This window comes from Phalacrocorax carbo, unplaced genomic scaffold, assembly GCF_963921805.1.
Source record: "Phalacrocorax carbo unplaced genomic scaffold, bPhaCar2.1 SCAFFOLD_60, whole genome shotgun sequence".
Taxonomy (NCBI): domain Eukaryota; kingdom Metazoa; phylum Chordata; class Aves; order Suliformes; family Phalacrocoracidae; genus Phalacrocorax; species Phalacrocorax carbo.
The window spans coordinates 598,011-604,706 of NW_026990329.1; the positions used below are offsets into that span (position 1 = coordinate 598,011).

The 6,696-nt window shown below is 44.0% G+C and overlaps 1 long non-coding RNA gene across 1 annotated transcript in view; it reads right to left on the reverse strand.

Annotated features, from left to right (window-relative positions):
* The window catches only part of LOC135311013 (uncharacterized), a 116,246-nt gene extending 109,556 nt beyond the window's left edge, over positions 1-6,690 (reverse strand). The window contains exon 1 of the long non-coding RNA XR_010370915.1: positions 6,580-6,690. This is a non-coding gene — a long non-coding RNA (uncharacterized LOC135311013). The remainder of the gene's footprint in view (positions 1-6,579) is intronic.
* Positions 6,691-6,696: the final 6 nt, after the last annotated feature.

The window sequence follows — 6,696 nt, forward strand, 5'->3', positions numbered from 1 at the left end:
AGAACAATTGGAAGCATCACAAAACACAGAGATGGTAGGTAACACCAGAAAAACAAGTAATAATAATAACAACCCCACAAGTTATGACAGAACTTGCAAAAGAAAAGCATGAGCAAACACATTAGGGTGTAGATGCTACGGTTTTGAGTTTAAAAGCATCTGTAGCGTGTGTAGGCATGACAAGAACAGTTAAACCCATGGTAGCTAAGTGTCCAATCTGTCCTAGAAATAATCCCCTGAACCAAAGGAAACCACCTTTAGGAGTAACAAAACAAAAAATTCTCCCGGAAATTATTAGCAAATTAAGTTTTCTGAGTTACCCAGACAAAATAGATATAGCAGTATTTGTTAGTGCTGATGGACAAGTTTTCTAGTTGGCCAGAAGCTTTCTCGTGCTGCACCAACAAAGCTAGAGTAGTAGTTAAGATGTTGCTGAAAGAAATAATACCAAGATTTAGAGTGCCAACAGGAATGTCCTCTGGGAGAGGACCACATTTTTTTGCAGAGGTAGTTCAACAAATTAATAAAATTTTGGGTATAAAATGGAACCTGCATATGCCCTAGAGACCACAATCAAGTGAAAATTTTGAGAAGATGAACCAAACACTGAACTGACATAGTGGAATATTATTGATCTAAGATGGAAGTATTGAGAAAATGATTATTTCAAAACTTCCAAAGGGGGGAAATGTAACCAAAGCGATGAAATCAACCAACCAGAGACGGTGTTCCATTACGGGAACACGGAGCGTACGAATCAGCGCATCTGTCGATCTGCATTTTAGTCCCTAGGCGATCGTTAATGTCAGCAGAACAACAGACAACGTGCTTCTGTCAGAAACGGATGACAAAACGCGGTTTCGTGTAGCGCACTGAGAAAACTAGCCAAGACTGCCAAGATTAAGAGCCAAGAAGGTAAAAGGCAATTCTGGCAGGGGGAGATCGCGACCACCGACTCACGGACCACCACCGAGCCTGCGCAGCGATTTACATACGGAACGAGCAAGTTTGTACCGATCAGTAGACAGGACGATAATGAATATGTATGAATACGTAAAATTTTGATCTACAAATTCTACGGGAAAGGTGTGTGAGGTACGCACGCCAGGAGGAGCGATCCCCCGTGCATCTGGCGCCGTGAATAAAGAACGCCTGCTCTTTAATACTAGATTGGTGTTGAATAGATATTTCCGATTTTACCGTGTTTTTTGGTAACAGTTTTGGCACCCCAGATGGGAACCTGCTTTTGAATCTCGACGGATCCGCAGGACCGTGGGACCTGCAGCCAGCCCCAAGGAATTCTTGGGGAGAGCTTCCGATCCCCAGGCCAGAGAATTCTGAGAAAGATCCCCTGGACTGAAGTAAACAAGGCATTCGTTTACGAAGAAACTTAGGTAGAATAATATGTGGCGTTAGCTTCCCACATAGGATAGGATAGTGGGTTTGAGTCCCACAGGCCTGCCCGTAAGGCGCGGCAAAAGCCACGCAGGGTTGGGGCCAAGAGGTACCTCGGTTGGTAAGTCTCTGCTAGGCGAAAGCCTGTGGAGCGGGACCCGAGGGTAGGGGGGTCTTCAACAGGGGGTTGAAGTCTCCAGGGATATCTAGCAGGGGGCTACAGATCCCAGTGAGACCTCTAACGGGGGTTGGAGTCCCTCTGACTACTATTTGTGATAGTGCACTATCACAACTGCTAGTCGACTGGGAGATGGGAGCATTTCTGAGTAAGAAACCTATCCCACAGAGAACACCTTTGGGATGTACTTTGAAGCACTGGAAAGACATCGGGGGTGATGACCCACTAACTCGGAAACCATTAATTGAATATTGCAATCATTGGTGCCCAACGTATCAATTGGAAGGTGGGCACGAATGGCCAGAACAGGAGACATTGCAATATCATACCATCTTGCAATTAATGTTGTTTTGTAAAAAGGGAAGGCAAATGGGAAGAAGTGGCATATGTTGATTTGTTCTTTACACTGTGGAATCATCCAGAGTGGCAGAAACAGCGTGAGATATGTCCACAGGATTCTACGGCAATGTTTCTGAAAAGAGGAAAATGTGGTGAGAACTTGAAGTGTTGCTCTACTTGTGATACTGGATACTTCACTTGATGGAACTGACAAGAAAATAGTATTGAATACAGCCAGAAGGCAGGTGCAGGGAGCACATGCTAACAGGAATTTACAGAGAACAACGAATAAGAATTTTCCATCTACAAATCCCGAGTGGGACCCTAATCAGCCAGGACCCAGGGGAATGTTGACTAGATGTCAGAGACAGATTTTATTTGGAGTAAGACATGCAATGCCAAAAGCCATAAATTTTGACCCATTTATTAAGTGAGACAAGAATTAAAGGAGTCCCCCCCTTCAGCCTTTATGGAAAGGCTGAAGGTGACCACCAGAAAATATACTCATTTGAACCCAGAAAAAAACAGAAAAAGCAATTCAGTTGGTCTCTATATTCATAAGACAATCAGCCCCAGATTGGGGGGGGTGGGGGGGGGAGTAAAAAAACCTTCAGAAACTAGAAGAACCTGAATCCAGAGATCTGGGTAAAATGCTTGAAGTAGCTTGGCATGAAGGAGACCAGAGGAATCAACCCTAGCTGAACACCTGGTTACACTGAAGCTAGGGAATGAAGAAATAGAATTTTTGGTAGATACGGGAGCCACTTCTTTGGTATTGAATACACGTAAAGAGAAAGTTGATCATAAACCAGTAGGTGTTGTTAGTGCGACAGGGCAAAGAAAAATTAGCCTTTCTTAGAGCCATTAAAGTTTAAATTGGAGAAGCAATGGGCAACTCACCAGTTTCTGTATATGCCTGAATGTCCACTGCCTCTGTTATGATGAGATCTATTAAGTAAATTAGATGCTCAAGTAACTTTTAAAGATGGAGAGATTAAATTACTAATACCAGAACAGAATCAAAAGCCACAGAGGCGAGAGCGTTTATGTTACAGGATTCCTCCAGGGAGGAACAGGTTCCCGAAGAAGTGGAAAACGTAGTAATTCCTTTGGTTTGAGCGAGCGGAGCTCCGGAGCGACCTAAGCGGGCAGAGCCGGTAAAAGTAACCTTAAAGCCTGGAGCCAAGCCGGTAAGGCAAAAACAATACCGTATTAAGCGAGAGGCTCGAAAAGGATTAGAGAAGTTAATTATAAATTTTTTTCAGAATATGAGCTCTTAGTAGAATGTGAATCAGAATATAGTACTCCTGTGCCGCCAGTAAAGAAATCTAGAGGCAAAGAGTATTAGCTGGTTCACGATTTAAGGGCTATATCTCAGGTGGTCCAAGATCTACATCCGGTAGTAGCTAATCCATACACTTTACTGACCTCTTTTAAAGGAGGAGCATCAATGGTTTACTGTACTAGATTTGAAGGATGCCTTCTTTTGCATACCTCCAGGCATAAAAAGTCAAAGCCTATTTGCTTTGGAATGGGAAAGCCCCACCACAGAATGAAAGACACAGCTAACATGGACCGTACTTCCACAAGGATTTAAAATTAGTCCTACGATATTTGGGACTCAGCTGGCAAGAAAAAAAATTAGAAATATAGAAATGTCTAGAAAAAACAGAACCCAGGGAGAGGCATATTGTTACAGAATGCAGACGACATTCTGATAGTGGCAGAAAGTAAAGAATAATGTTTTGAAATTTTTAAATTTTCTGGGCCAAGGAAGAGGCGGAGTTTCCAGAAACAAAACCCAAATAGGAGAAGCAACAGCCATTTATTTAGGATTCGAAATATCTCAAAGACAAAGACAATTAGAAAGTGAAAAGAAAGAAACTATTTGTCAAATTCCCGAACCTTGCGGCCCGAAGGAACTGAGAGCTTTTCTGAAAATAGTGAAATAGCGTCAGCTCTGGATTCTGAACTACAGACTGTATGTAAAACCATTATATGAGGCACTGAAAGAATCAAAGGATAAATATTTAACCTGGACGCCCGGATGCCAAACGGCATTCAAAGAACTGAAAAGAGCCTCAGTGATGGCCCCTGCATTAGGCCTACCCGATTTCGCTAAACCTTTTGAGTTGTTTGTCCACGAAAGACAACATTTAGCCCTTGGAGTGCTGACACAGCGACTGGGAACCTGGAAGAGACCCGTGGGCTACTTCTCCAAACAACTCGACCACGTGAGTAAAAGATGGCCTGGATGTTTACGGGCAGTGGCAACAGCAGCGCTGCCGATCCAGGAAGCCCCAAAGTTAACAATGGGACAAAAGATGACAGTATGTGTCCCGCACATAGCGGTGACTGTTTTAGAACAAAAGGGGGGTCGTTGGCTATCCCTTAGCAGAATGTTGAAATATCAAGTTGTTCTGTTAGAACAAGACCATGTGGAATCGAAGACTACTGCTATACTGAATCCTGTATGTTTTTAACAACAGAAAACCTTACGGACAATTTCAAACACGATCGCTTGCTAACTATTGAACAAGTCTATTCCAGCAGACCAGGCCTGAGACACAAACCTCTGGGAAAATCCTGATCTGGAGTTGTTTACAGATGGAAGCAGCTCTGGGCGAGAAGAGAATGGCCGGATATGCTGTCGTTATCACCGCCGAGGGAATGGAGTCAGGGGCGCTGCCTGCGAACACCTCAGCACAGAAAGCAGTATTGGTAGCGTTGAAGCGAGCTCTGCGAATGGCAGAAGGACGAAGGATAAATATCTAGACTGATTCCAAACATGCATTTGGTGTGATCCACGATCATGGAGCTACTGGGAAGGAAAAAGGACTGCCATCAGCCCAAGAATCATTGATACAGCATAAAGAAGACATTCTCCAACTTCCGGAAGACGTGCAGAAACCAAAAGAAGTGGCGGTAAAGCGTTGCAAAGCTCATCGATTCGGCCAGACGGCTGTAAACATAAGCAAACGATTGACAGATAAAGCTGCAAAGAGGACTGCAGAGCAAGGTATCCTTGCACTAGTACCAGTAAAACAGATCGGAATTCCAAAGTTGAAACCGAGATTATTATAATAAATTGGATGAGCAATTAGCAGAACAATTGGAAGCATCACAAAACACAGAGATGGTAGGTAACACCAGAAAAACAAGTAATAATAATAACAACCCCACAAGTTATGACAGAACTTGCAAAAGAAAAGCATGAGCAAACACATTAGGGTGTAGATGCTACGGTTTTGAGTTTAAAAGCATCTGTAGCGTGTGTAGGCATGACAAGAACAGTTAAACCCATGGTAGCTAAGTGTCCAATCTGTCCTAGAAATAATCCCCTGAACCAAAGGAAACCACCTTTAGGAGTAACAAAACAAAAAATTCTCCCGGAAATTATTAGCAAATTAAGTTTTCTGAGTTACCCAGACAAAATAGATATAGCAGTATTTGTTAGTGCTGATGGACAAGTTTTCTAGTTGGCCAGAAGCTTTCTCGTGCTGCACCAACAAAGCTAGAGTAGTAGTTAAGATGTTGCTGAAAGAAATAATACCAAGATTTAGAGTGCCAACAGGAATGTCCTCTGAGAGAGGACCACATTTTTTTGCAGAGGTAGTTCAACAAATTAATAAAATTTTGGGTATAAAATGGAACCTGCATATGCCCTAGAGACCACAATCAAGTGAAAATTTTGAGAAGATGAACCAAACACTGAACTGACATAGTGGAATATTATTGATCTAAGATGGAAGTATTGAGAAAATGATTATTTCAAAACTTCCAAAGGGGGGAAATGTAACCAAAGCGATGAAATCAACCAACCAGAGACGGTGTTCCATTACGGGAACACGGAGCGTACGAATCAGCGCATCTGTCGATCTGCATTTTAGTCCCTAGGCGATCGTTAATGTCAGCAGAACAACAGACAACGTGCTTCTGTCAGAAATGGATGACAAAACGCGGTTTCGTGTAGCAGACTGAGAAAACTAGCCAAGACTGCCAAGATTAAGAGCCAAGAAGGTAAAAGGCAATTCTGGCAGGGGAGATCGCGACCACCGACTCACGGACCACCACCGAGCCTGCGCAGCGATTTACATACGGAACGAGCAAGTTTGTACCGATCAGTAGACAGGACAATAACGACTATATATGAGTATGTAAAATTTTGATCTACAAATTCTACGGGAAAGGTGTGTGAGGTACGCACGCCAGGAGGAGCGATCCCCCGTGCATCTGGCGCCGTGAATAAAGAACGCCTGCTCTTTAATACTAGATTGGTGTTGAATAGATATTTCCGATTTTACCGCGTTTTTCGGTAACACAGGGAGTCAGACCAAGAGAGCCAGAGAAAGACACAATACCGACAGGCTACAGGACAGAGCAGGAGGAATGAAAAAATAAAAACGGAGCCAGAGCCAGGCAGAGAGAGGCGGAGAAAGAACAAGTAGCCACAGGCTACAGGACAGAGAGAGGGAGGCCTGAAAAGACGGGGAGGCAGGGAGCCACTCAGAGCGAGATGGAGAAAGAAGGGGCGGGGGGGGGGTGCAAAAAAAAAAAACTAAAAAAAATTTTGCAGCAGGTAAGGAAAGAGAGGGGGCCAGGGGAGAGACAGGGAGGGCCCAGGATGCACAAGAGAGGCAACGGGGCCCCAGTGGCCCAGGACTCACCGCGACTCTCGCTCTCAGCGCTGCTGGCACAATTTAGCCGTTCAGATGCTTCTTTCCCCTCCTCTCCGCCCTGCCTCTTCTGCAGCTCCAGACTCTAGGCCATCCTCCACCTGAAGA